At 27.8% G+C, this 12,449-nt stretch overlaps 10 non-coding genes across 10 annotated transcripts; all 10 read left to right on the top strand.

Annotated features, from left to right (window-relative positions):
• The first annotated feature begins 407 nt into the window (after positions 1–407).
• On the top strand, positions 408–480 carry TRNAF-GAA. Its single transcript has one exon. It is a non-coding gene; the product is annotated as a tRNA-Phe (tRNA).
• A 1,047-nt stretch (positions 481–1,527) lies between these two features.
• Positions 1,528–1,600, top strand: TRNAF-GAA. Its single transcript has one exon. It is a non-coding gene; the product is annotated as a tRNA-Phe (tRNA).
• A 1,711-nt stretch (positions 1,601–3,311) lies between these two features.
• On the top strand, positions 3,312–3,384 carry TRNAF-GAA. The gene has a single exon. It is a non-coding gene; the product is annotated as a tRNA-Phe (tRNA).
• A 515-nt stretch (positions 3,385–3,899) lies between these two features.
• On the top strand, positions 3,900–3,972 carry TRNAF-GAA. Its single transcript has one exon. It is a non-coding gene; the product is annotated as a tRNA-Phe (tRNA).
• Positions 3,973–5,343: 1,371 nt separating this feature from the next.
• On the top strand, positions 5,344–5,416 carry TRNAF-GAA. The gene has a single exon. It is a non-coding gene; the product is annotated as a tRNA-Phe (tRNA).
• A 512-nt stretch (positions 5,417–5,928) lies between these two features.
• Positions 5,929–6,001, top strand: TRNAF-GAA. Its single transcript has one exon. It is a non-coding gene; the product is annotated as a tRNA-Phe (tRNA).
• Positions 6,002–7,371: 1,370 nt separating this feature from the next.
• On the top strand, positions 7,372–7,444 carry TRNAF-GAA. The gene has a single exon. It is a non-coding gene; the product is annotated as a tRNA-Phe (tRNA).
• A 512-nt stretch (positions 7,445–7,956) lies between these two features.
• TRNAF-GAA lies at positions 7,957–8,029 on the top strand. Its single transcript has one exon. It is a non-coding gene; the product is annotated as a tRNA-Phe (tRNA).
• A 1,371-nt stretch (positions 8,030–9,400) lies between these two features.
• TRNAF-GAA lies at positions 9,401–9,473 on the top strand. Its single transcript has one exon. It is a non-coding gene; the product is annotated as a tRNA-Phe (tRNA).
• A 1,073-nt stretch (positions 9,474–10,546) lies between these two features.
• On the top strand, positions 10,547–10,619 carry TRNAF-GAA. Its single transcript has one exon. It is a non-coding gene; the product is annotated as a tRNA-Phe (tRNA).
• Positions 10,620–12,449: the final 1,830 nt, after the last annotated feature.

Raw genomic sequence — 12,449 nt, 5'->3', positions numbered from 1 at the left:
TATTTCTATGTTCATCAACTACAGTAATCATTGAGTAATGTTTTTACAAGTATTGTTTCTTTATCTTTTGGAACTTAAGTTTTGCATTAAATTACTATTGTGTTTAAAATTAAATATTATGTTCCATTTTAATAGAATATATTTCTAAGGACATTAAGCGGGGATAGCTCAGTTGGGAGAGCGTTGGACTAAAGATCTGAAGGTCACGAGTTCGATCTATGTTCACCGCATCATTATTTTACCAATGTGATAAATGTTCTTTTTCTTTTTTTTTTCTAACTAATTTTTTATCTTACAAGTATTGTTTCTTTATTTGTTAGAACTTAAGTTTTTCATTAAATTAATATTGTGTTTTTCAATTAAATATTATGATCCCTTGTAATAAAATATAATTATGAAGACATTAAGCGGGGATAGCTCAGTAAGGAGAGCGTCAGATTGAAGATCTGAAGGTCACGTGTTCGATCCACGTTCACCGCATCATTGTTTTAGCAATGTGATAAATGTTCTTTTTCTTTTTTTTTCTAACTAATTTTTTATCTTAATAATTTGTCTATGTTCATCAACGTTTGTAATCATTGAGTAATATTTTTACAAGTATTGTTTTGTTTATCTGTTGGAACTTAAGTTTTGCATTAAATTAATATAGTGTAAAATTAAGGTATATTTCTTTTATCAACAAAAGATATATAAAATTAAAGAAGAACACCTTGGGTATTCTATCCCTTTTACCAATGTGATAAATGTTCTTTTTCTTTTTTTTTCTAACTAATTTTTTATCTTAATAATTTGTCTATGTTCATCAACTACTGTAATCGTTGTGTAACGTTTTTACAAGTATTGTTTCTTTATCCGTTGGAACTTAAGTTTTGCATTAAATTAACAGTGTTTTTAAATTAAATTTTTAGTTTCATTATGGATATATGTTTAAAGACAATAAGCGGGGATAACTTAGTTGGGAGAGCGTTAGACTCAAGATCTGAAGGTCACGTGTTCAAGCAATGTTCAGTGCATTATGATTGCACCAATGTGATGAAAGTTCTGTTCTTTTTTTTGTAACTAATTTTTTATCTTAATAATATTTCTATGTTCATCAACTACAGTAATCATTGAGTAATGTTTTTACAAGTATTGTTTCTTTATCTGTTGGAACTTAAGTTTTGCATTAAAATAATATTGTGTTTTTCAATTAAATATTATGTTCCTTTGTAATAGAATATATTTCTAAAGACATTAAGCAAGGATAACTTAGTTGGGAGAGCGTTAGACTAAAGATCTGAAGGTCACGTGTTTGATCAATGTTCATTGCATTATGATTTTACCAATGTGATAAAAGTTCTTTTTTTCTAACTAATTTTTTATCTTAAGAATATTTCTATGTTCATCAACTACAGTAATCATTGAGTAATGTTTTTACAAGTATTGTTTCTTGATCTTTTGGAACTTAAGTTTTGCATTAAATTACTATTGTGTTTTAAATTAAATATTATGTTCCATTTTAATAGAATATATTTCTAAGGACATTAAGCGGGGATAGCTCAGTTGGGAGAGCGTCAGACTGAAGATCTGAAGGTCACGTGTTCGATCCACGTTCACCGCATCGTTATTTTACTAATGTGATAAATATTCTTTTTCTTTTTTTTTTCTAACTAATTTTTTATCTTAATAATTTGTCTATGTTCATCAACTACAGTAATCGTTGAGTAACGTTTTTACAAGTATTGTTTCTTTATCTGTTGGAACTTAAGTTTTGCATTAAATTAATAGTGTTTTTAAATTAAATTTTTAGTTCCATTCTAATGGATATATGTTTAAAGACATTAAGTGGGGATAACTTAGTTGGGAGAGCGTCAGACTGAAGATTTGAAGGTCACGTGTTCGATCAATGTTCATTGCATTATGATTGTACCAATGTGATGAAAGTTTTTTTCTTCTTTTTCTAACTAATTTTTTATCTTAATAATATTTCTATGTTCATCAACTACAGTAATCATTGAGTAATGTTTTTACAAGTATTGTTTCTTTATCTTTTGGAACTTAAGTTTTGCATTAAATTACTATTGTGTTTTAAATTAAATATTATGTTCCATTTTAATAGAATATATTTCTAAAGACATTAATCGGGGATAGCTCAGTTGGGACAGCGTCGGACTGAAGATCTGAAGGTCACGTGTTTGATCTATGTTCACCACATCATTATTTTACCAATGTGATAAATGTTCTTTTTCTTTTTTTTTCTAACTAATTTTTTATCTTAATAATTTGTCTATTTTCATCAATAGCTGTAATCGTTGAGTAATGTGTTTACAAGTATTGTTTCTTTATTTGTTAGAACTTAAGTTTTTCATTAAATTAATATTATGTTTTTCAATTAAATATTATGTTCCCTTGTAATAGAATATAATTATGAAGACATTAAGCGGGGATAGCTCAGTTGGGAGAGCGTCAGACTGAAGATCTGAAGGTCACGTAATCTATCAAAGTTCATTGCATTATGATTGTACCATTGTGATAAATGTTCTTTTTCTTTTTTTCTCTAACTAATTTTTTATCTTAATAATTTGTCTATTTTCATCAACAACTGTAATCGTTGAGTAATGTTTTTACAAGTATTGTTTCTTTATCTGTTGGAACTTAAGTTTTGCATTAAATTAATATTGTGTTTTTCAATTAAATATTATGTTCCCTTGTAATAGAATATATTTCTAAAGACATTAAGCAGGGATAGCTCAATTGCGAGAGAGTTAGACTGAAGATCTTAAGGTCACGTGTTCGATCCACATTCACTGCATCATTATTTTACCAGTGTCATAAATGTTCTTTTTCTTTTTTTTTTCCAGCTAATTTTTTATCTTAATAATTTGTCTATGTTCATCAACTATTGTAATCGTTGAGTAACGTTTTTACAAGTATTGTTTCTTTATCTGTCGGAACTTAAGTTTTGCATTAAATTAATAGTGATTTTAAATTAAATTTTTAGTTCCATTCCAATGGATATATGTTTAAAGACATTAAGCGGGGATAACTTAGTTGGGAGAGCGTCAGACTGAAGATCTGAAGGTCACGTGTTCTATCAAAGTTCATTGCATTATGATTGTACCAATGTGATGAAAGTTCTTTTCTTTTTTTTCTAACTAATTTTTTATCTTAATAATATTTCTATGTTCATCAACTACAGTAATCATTGAGTAATGTTTTTACAAGTATTGTTTGTTTATCTTTTGGCACTTAAGTTTTGCATTAAATTACTATTGTGTTTTAAATTAAATATTATGTTCCATTTTAATAGAATATATTTCTAAGGACATTAAGCGGGGATAGCTCAGTTGGAATAGTGTCAGACTGAAGATCTAAAGGTCACGTGTTCGATCCACGTTCACTGCATCATTATTTTACCAATGTGATAAATGTTCTTTTTCTTTTTTTTTTCTAACTAATTTTTTATCTTAATTATTTATCTATGTTAATCAACTACTGTAATCATTGTGTAACATTTTTACAAGTATTGTTTCTTTATCTGTTGGAACTGAAGTTTTGCATTAAATTAATAGTGTTTTTAAATTAAATTTTAAGTTCCATCCTAATGGATATATGTTTAAAGACATTAAGCGAGGATAACTTAGTTGGGAGAGCGTTAGACTAAAGATCTGAAGTTCACGTGTTTGATCAATGTTCATTGCTTTATGATTTTACCAATGTGATAAAAGTTCTTTTTTTGCTAACTAATTTTTTATCTTAATAATATTTCTATGTTCATCAACTACAGTAATCATTGAGTAATGTTTTTACAAGTATTGTTTCTTGATCTTTTGGAACTTAAGTTTTGCATTAAATTACTATTGTGTTTTAAATTAAATATTATGTTCCATTTTAATATAATATATTTCTAAGGACATTAAGCGGGGATAGCTCAGTTGGGAGAGCGTCAGACTGAAGATCTGAAGGTCACGTGTTCGATCCACGTTCACCGCATCGTTATTTTACCAATGTGATAAATATTCTTTTTCTTTTTTTTTTCTAACTAATTTTTTATCTTAATAATTTGTCTATGTTCATCAACTACGGTAATCGTTGAGTAACGTTTTTACAAGTATTGTTTCTTTATCTGTTGGAACATAAGTTTTGCATTAAATTAATAGTGTTTTTAAATTAAATTTTTATTTCCATTCTAATGGATATATGTTTAAAGACATTAAGTGGGGATAACTTAGTTGGGAGAGCGTCAGACTGAAGATTTGAAGGTCACGTGTTTGATCAATGTTCATTGCATTATGATTGTACCAATGTGATGAAAGTTTTTTTCTTTTTTTTCTAACTAATTTTTTATCTTAATAATATTTCTATGTTCATCAACTAGTGTAATCGTTGAGTAATGTTTTTACAAGTATTGTTTCTTTATCTGTTGGAACTTAAGTTTTGCATTAAATTAATATTGTGTTTTTCAATTAAATATTATGTTCCATTTTAATAGAATATATTTCCAAGAACATTAAGCGGGGATAGCTCAGTTTGGAGAGCGTCATCATTACTTTACCATTGTGATAAATGTTCTTTTTCTTTTTTTTTTCTAACTAATTTTTTATCTTAGTAATTTGTCTATTTTCATCAACAACTGTGATCGTTGAGTAATGTTTTTACAAGTATTGTTTCTTTATCTGTTGGAACTTAAGTTTTGCATTAAATTAGTATTGTGTTTTTCAATTAAATATTATGTTCGCTTGTAATAGAATATATTTCTAAAGACATTAAGCAGGGATAGCTCAATTGCGAGAGCGTTAGACTGATGATCTGAAGGTCACGTGTTCGATCGATGTTTACTGCATCATTATTTTACCAATGTGATAAATGTTCTTTTTCTTTTTTTTTTCTAACTAATTTTTTATCTTAATAATTTGTCTATGTTCATCAACTACTGTAATCGTTGTGTAACGTTTTTACAAGTATTGTTTCTTTATCTATTGGAACTTAAGTTTTGCATTAAATTAATAGTGTTTTTAAATTAAATTTTTAGTTCCATTCTAATGGATATATGTTTAAAGACATTAAGCGGGGATAACTTACTCGGGAGAGCGTCAGACCGAAGATTTTAAGGTTACGTGTTCTATAAAAGTTCATTGCATTATGATTGTACCAATGTGATGAAAGTTCTTTTCTTTTTTTTTCTAACTAATTTTTTATCTTAATAATATTTCTATGTTCATCAACTACAGTAATCATTGAGTAATGTTTTTACAAGTATTGTTTCTTTATCTTTTGGAACTTAAGTTTTGCATTAAATTACTATTGTGTTTTAAATTAAATATTATGTTCCATTTTAATAGAATATATTTCTAAGGACATTAAGCGGGGATAGCTCAGTTGGAAGAGTGTCAGACTGAAGATCTAAAGGTCACGTGTTCGAGCCACGTTCACTGCATCATTATTTTACCAATGTGATAAATGTTCTTTCTCTTTTTTTTTCTAACTAATTTTTTATCTTAATAATTTATCTGTTAATCAACTACTGTAATCATTGTGTAACATTTTTACAACTATTGTTTCTTTATCTGTTGGAATTGAAGTTTTGCATTAAATTAATAGTGTTTTTAAATTAAATTTTAAGTTCCATCCTAATGGATATATGTTTAAAGACATTAAGCGGGGATAACTTAGTTGGGAGAGCGTTAGACTAAAGATCTGAAGCTCACGTGCTTGATCAATGTTCATTGCTTTATGATTTTACCAATGTGATAAAAGTTCTTTTTTTGCTAACTAATTTTTTATCTTAATAATATTTCTATGTTCATCAACTATAGTAATCATTGAGTAATGTTTTTACAAGTATTGTTTCTTGATCTTTTGGAACTTAAGTTTTGCATTAAATTACTATTGTGTTTTAAATTAAATATTATGTTCCATTTTAATAGAATATATTTCTAAGGACATTAAGCGGGGATAGCTCAGTTGGGAGAGCGTCAGACTGAAGATCTGAAGGTCACGTGTTCGATCCACGTTCACCGCATCGTTATTTTACCAATGTGATAAATATTCTTTTTCTCTTTTTTTTCTAACTAATTTTTTATCTTAATAATTTGTCTATGTTCATCAACTACGGTAATCGTTGAGTAACGTTTTTACAAGTATTGTTTCTTTATCTGTTGGAACATAAGTTTTGCATTAAATTAATAGTGTTTTTAAATTAAATTTTTATTTCCATTCTAATGGATATATGTTTAAAGACATTAAGTGGGGATAACTTAGTTGGGAGAGCGTCAGACTGAAGATTTGAAGGTCACGTGTTTGATCAATGTTCATTGCATTATGATTGTACCAATGTGATGAAAGTTTTTTTCTTTTTTTTCTAACTAATTTTTTATCTTAATAATATTTCTATGTTCATCAACTAGTGTAATCGTTGAGTAATGTTTTTACAAGTATTGTTTCTTTATCTGTTGGAACTTAAGTTTTGCATTAAATTAATATTGTGTTTTTCAATTAAATATTATGTTCCATTTTAATAGAATATATTTCCAAGAACATTAAGCGGGGATATCTCAGTTTGGAGAGCGTCATCATTACTTTACCATTGTGATAAATGTTCTTTTTCTTTTTTTTTCTAACTAATTTTTTATCTTAGTAATTTGTCTATTTTCATCAACAACTGTGATCGTTGAGTAATGTTTTTACAAGTATTGTTTCTTTATCTGTTGGAACTTAAGTTTTGCATTAAATTAGTATTGTGTTTTTCAATTAAATATTATGTTCGCTTGTAATAGAATATATTTCTAAAGACATTAAGCAGGGATAGCTCAATTGCGAGAGCGTTAGACTGAAGATCTGAAGGTCACGTGTTCGATCGATGTTTACTGCATCATTATTTTACCAATGTGATAAATGTTCTTTTTCTTTTTTTTTTCTAAGTAATTTTTTATCTTAATAATTTGTCTATGTTCATCAACTACTGTAATCGTTGTGTAACGTTTTTACAAGTATTTTTTCTTTATCTATTGGAACTTAAGTTTTGCATTAAATTAATAGTGTTTTTAAATTAAATTTTTAGTTCCATTCTAATGGATATATGTTTAAAGACATTAAGCGGGGATAACTTACTCGGGAGAGCGTCAGACCGAAGATTTTAAGGTTACGTGTTCTATCAAAGTTCATTGCATTATGATTGTACCAATGTGATGAAAGTTCTTTTCTTTTTTTTTCTAACTAATTTTTTATCTTAATAATATTTCTATGTTCATCAACTACAGTAATCATTGAGTAATGTTTTTACAAGTATTGTTTCTTTATCTTTTGGAACTTAAGTTTTGCATTAAATTACTATTGTGTTTTAAATTAAATATTATGTTGCATTTTAATAGAATATATTTCTAAGGACATTAAGCGGGGATAGCTCAGTTGGAAGAGTGTCAGACTGAAGATCTAAAGGTCACGTGTTCGAGCCACGTTCACTGCATCATTATTTTACCAATGTGATAAATGTTCTTTCTCTTTTTTTTTCTAACTAATTTTTTATCTTAATAATTTATCTGTTAATCAACTACTGTAATCATTGTGTAACATTTTTACAACTATTGTTTCTTTATCTGTTGGAATTGAAGTTTTGCATTAAATTAATAGTGTTTTTAAATTAAATTTTAAGTTCCATCCTAATGGATATATGTTTAAAGACATTAAGCGGGGATAACTTAGTTGGGAGAGCGTTAGACTAAAGATCTGAAGCTCACGTGTTTGATCAATGTTCATTGCTTTATGATTTTACCAATGTGATAAAAGTTCTTTTTTTGCTAACTAATTTTTTATCTTAATAATATTTCTATGTTCATCAACTATAGTAATCATTGAGTAATGTTTTTACAAGTATTGTTTCTTGATCTTTTGGAACTTAAGTTTTGCATTAAATTACTATTGTGTTTTAAATTAAATATTATGTTCCATTTTAATAGAATATATTTCTAAGGACATTAAGCGGGGATAGCTCAGTTGGGAGAGCGTCAGACTGAAGATCTGAAGGTCACGTGTTCGATCCACGTTCACCGCATCGTTATTTTACCAATGTGATAAATATTCTTTTTCTCTTTTTTTTCAAACTAATTTTTTATCTTAATAATTTGTCTATGTTCATCAACTACGGTAATCGTTGAGTAACGTTTTTACAAGTATTGTTTCTTTATCTGTTGGAACTTAAGTTTTACATTAAATTAATAGTGTTTTTAAATTAAATTTTTATTTCCATTCTAATGGATATATGTTTAAAGACATTAAGTGGGGATAACTTAGTTGGGAGAGCTTCAGACTGAAGATTTGAAGGTCACGTGTTTGATCAATGTTCATTGCATTATGATTGTACCAATGTGATGAAAGTTTTTTTCTTTTTTTTCTAACTAATTTTTTATCTTAATAATATTTCTATGTTCATCAACTAGTGTAATCGTTGAGTAATGTTTTTACAAGTATTGTTTCTTTATCTGTTGGAACTTAAGTTTTGCATTAAATTAATATTGTGTTTTTCAATTAAATATTATGTTCCATTTTAATAGAATATATTTCCAAGAACATTAAGCGGGGATAGCTCAGTTTGGAGAGCGTCATCATTACTTTACCATTGTGATAAATGTTCTTTTTCTTTTTTTTTTCTAACTAATTTTTTATCTTAGTAATTTGTCTATTTTCATCAACAACTGTGATCGTTGAGTAATGTTTTTACAAGTATTGTTTCTTTATCTGTTGGAACTTAAGTTTTGCATTAAATTAGTATTGTGTTTTTCAATTAAATATTATGTTCACTTGTAATAGAATATATTTCTAAAGACATTAAGCAGGGATAGCTCAATTGCGAGAGCGTTAGACTGAAGATCTGAAGGTCACGTGTTCGATCGATGTTTACTGCATCATTATTTTACCAATGTGATAAATGTTCTTTTTCTTTTTTTTTTCTAACTAATTTTTTATCTTAATAATTTGTCTATGTTCATCAACTACTGTAATCGTTGTGTAACGTTTTTACAAGTATTGTTTCTTTATCTATTGGAACTTAAGTTTTGCATTAAATTAATAGTGTTTTTAAATTAAATTTTTAGTTCCATTCTAATGGATATATGTTTAAAGACATTAAGCGGGGATAACTTACTCGGGAGAGCGTCAGACCGAAGATTTTAAGGTTACGTGTTCTATCAAAGTTCATTGCATTATGATTGTACCAATGTGATGAAAGTTCTTTTCTTTTTTTTTCTAACTAATTTTTTATCTTAATAATATTTCTATGTTCATCAACTACAGTAATCATTGAGTAATGTTTTTACAAGTATTGTTTCTTTATCTTTTGGAACTTAAGTTTTGCATTAAATTACTATTGTGTTTTAAATTAAATATTATGTTCCATTTTAATAGAATATATTTCTAAGGACATTAAGCGGGGATAGCTCAGTTGGAAGAGTGTCAGACTGAAGATCTAAAGGTCACGTGTTCGAGCCACGTTCACTGCATCATTATTTTACCAATGTGATAAATGTTCTTTCTCTTTTTTTTTCTAACTAATTTTTTATCTTAATAATTTATCTGTTAATCAACTACTGTAATCATTGTGTAACATTTTTACAACTATTGTTTCTTTATCTGTTGGAATTGAAGTTTTGCATTAAATTAATAGTGTTTTTAAATTAAATTTTAAGTTCCATCCTAATGGATATATGTTTAAAGACATTAAGTGGGGATAACTTAGTTGGGAGAGCGTCAGACTGAAGATCTGAAGCTCACGTGTTTGATCAATGTTCATTGCATTATGATTGTACCAATGTGATGAAAGTTTTTTTCTTTTTTTTCTAACTAATTTTTTATCTTAATAATATTTCTATGTTCATCAACTAGTGTAATCGTTGAGTAATGTTTTTACAAGTATTGTTTCTTTATCTGTTGGAACTTAAGTTTTGCATTAAATTAATATTGTGTTTTTCAATTAAATATTATGTTCCATTTTAATAGAATATATTTCCAAGAACATTAAGCGGGGATAGCTCAGTTTGGAGAGCGTCATCATTACTTTACCATTGTGATAAATGTTCTTTTTCTTTTTTTTTTCTAACTAATTTTTTATCTTAGTAATTTGTCTATTTTCATCAACAACTGTGATCGTTGAGTAATGTTTTTACAAGTATTGTTTCTTTATCTGTTGGAACTTAAGTTTTGCATTAAATTACTATTGTGTTTTAAATTAAATATTATGTTCCATTTTAATAGAATATATTTCTAAGGACATTAAGCGGGGATAACTCAGTTGGGAGAGCGTTGGACTGAAGATCTGAAGGTCACGAGTTCGATCTACGTTCACCGCATCATTATTTTACCAATGTGATAAATGTTCTTTTTCTTTTTTTTTTCTAACTAATTTTTTATCTTAATAATTTGTCTATTTTCATCAATAACTGTAATCGTTGAGTAATGTTTTTACAAGTATTGTTTCTTTATTTGTTAGAACTTAAGTTTTTCATTAAATTAATATTGTGTTTTTCAATTAAATATTATGTTCGCTTGTAATAGAATATAATTATGAAGACATTAAGCGGGGATAGCTCAGTTGGGAGAGCGTCAGACTGAAGATCTGAAGGTCACGTGTTCGATCCACGTTCACCGCATCTTTATTTTAGCAATGTGATAAATGTTCTTTTTCTTTTTTTTTTCTAACTAATTTGTTATCTTAATAATTTGTCTATGTTCATCAACGTTTGTAATCATTGAGTAATATTTTTACAAGTATTGTTTTGTTTATCTGTTGGAACTTAAGTTTTGCATTAAATTAATATAGTGTAAAATTAAGGTATATTTCTTTTATCAACAAAAGATATATAAAATTAAAGAAGAACACTTTGGGTATTCTATCCCTTTTACAAATAAGTACATTGTACCATCAAACATTATGTACAATTTTTATATGCATAAGCAAATTCCATTTAGTAACTTAGATACAAGCGTACCAAAGATGTTTTCCAAACCAATCTATTTATAGATTATTTCCTAAGACATCTATCTATAATCTATAAGACATTGACATCCTTTTGGTGTTTTCTGTAGTTTGTGTTCAATTGCAAGCCTTGTAGATGTTAATGGTTCGTTAAAACGTCTTCCTGTACTCTCACAACCCCTACATAGAAAAAAACAATAGCCTCTTAATACATCTGATAATCGATCATTCTAGAGCAGTTTCTGAAAACATTATTTCTCGCTGATAATCAATTATTTAAGAGTTATTTCCGAAAATTGAAAAATATTTATGATAATCAATTATCATAAGTGATAATCGATTATCATCGTGCATTTTGTGAAAAACAAACAACCTTCCCATAATGTCTTTCTAATATTTTCTTGAGGTTCCTTATGGTTGTCATCATCAAAATCTTGCAACACAATTCTTCTTGTTTTGCTAACAAGCATCACGTATGAATGTCAAAGTTTATCATCTATGGACATTTTCATAGTTTGGTTTGGTAGTTGATTCTCCTTCTCTTATTCATGTTCAACTAGGTCATCCTAACCTAGCCAAGATGCAACAAGTTGTTCCTAGTTTTTCTTATAAGTCATGTTAATTAGGAAAACACAATCGTAGTTCTTTCCCTAGAAGTATCTCACAAAATGTTTCACCCCTTTCTTCCTTACTTAAACATTTAAGGACAGTCGTGTGAAGTTAAATTTATGTTTTAAATATTTATTTCCACTATTATTGATGATTATTAAAGATGTAATTTGCTGTTTTTAACCAATGGTGAGGTTCCTTAGTGTTTTTGGGTTGATGTTATTCTTAGTGCATATTATATCATTAATCGTATTTCATTTTCGATTTTAGATAACATAATTTCTCATTCTATTTTATTTCCATATGAGCCTTTCCATCTCTTACCTTTTACAGTTTTTGGATCCGCATGTTTTGTTCGTAAATTTAGTCTTAGCCTTGATAAATTATCTCCTAGGTCACACAAATATGGCTTTTTAGGGTTTACTAGATCACAAAAAGGATATAAATATTTTTCTCAGTCTCCTAATTGTTATTTCATTTTAGTATATGTCACCTTCACTAAGAATTTTGTTTTTAAGTCTTTTACTTCTTCTTTTTGTTTCCTTCTTGTTAGTTTTGAAATGGTTGAAAAGCCAAGAAGGAGGGGTTGGATTGGCTAGTTAAAAATTTAGGCTATCTTTGCAAGTTAAAAACCACCTCTAACTGAATCAAATAGATCACCAAGTTAGGATGCAAACAGTACTGAACTGTACACTTTCAATCGATCAAAAACAGAGTTAATCGATTGATTTTACTAAACAGATTCTGTTATGGTATAATCAACCGATTGAAACAGGAAAACAGTCGACTAAAATACTGGGAAAAATGCAGAAATGCGAATTTGAAATTTAAACCAGAAACAATGCTCAAGAATGATCAAGACTAGTTCCAAATGATTATACAAACATGCTCAATG

Source organism: Vigna unguiculata, chromosome 10, assembly GCF_004118075.2.
Source record: "Vigna unguiculata cultivar IT97K-499-35 chromosome 10, ASM411807v1, whole genome shotgun sequence".
Lineage (NCBI taxonomy): Eukaryota > Viridiplantae > Streptophyta > Magnoliopsida > Fabales > Fabaceae > Vigna > Vigna unguiculata.
This window is presented reverse-complemented; position numbering and strand designations above follow the sequence as displayed.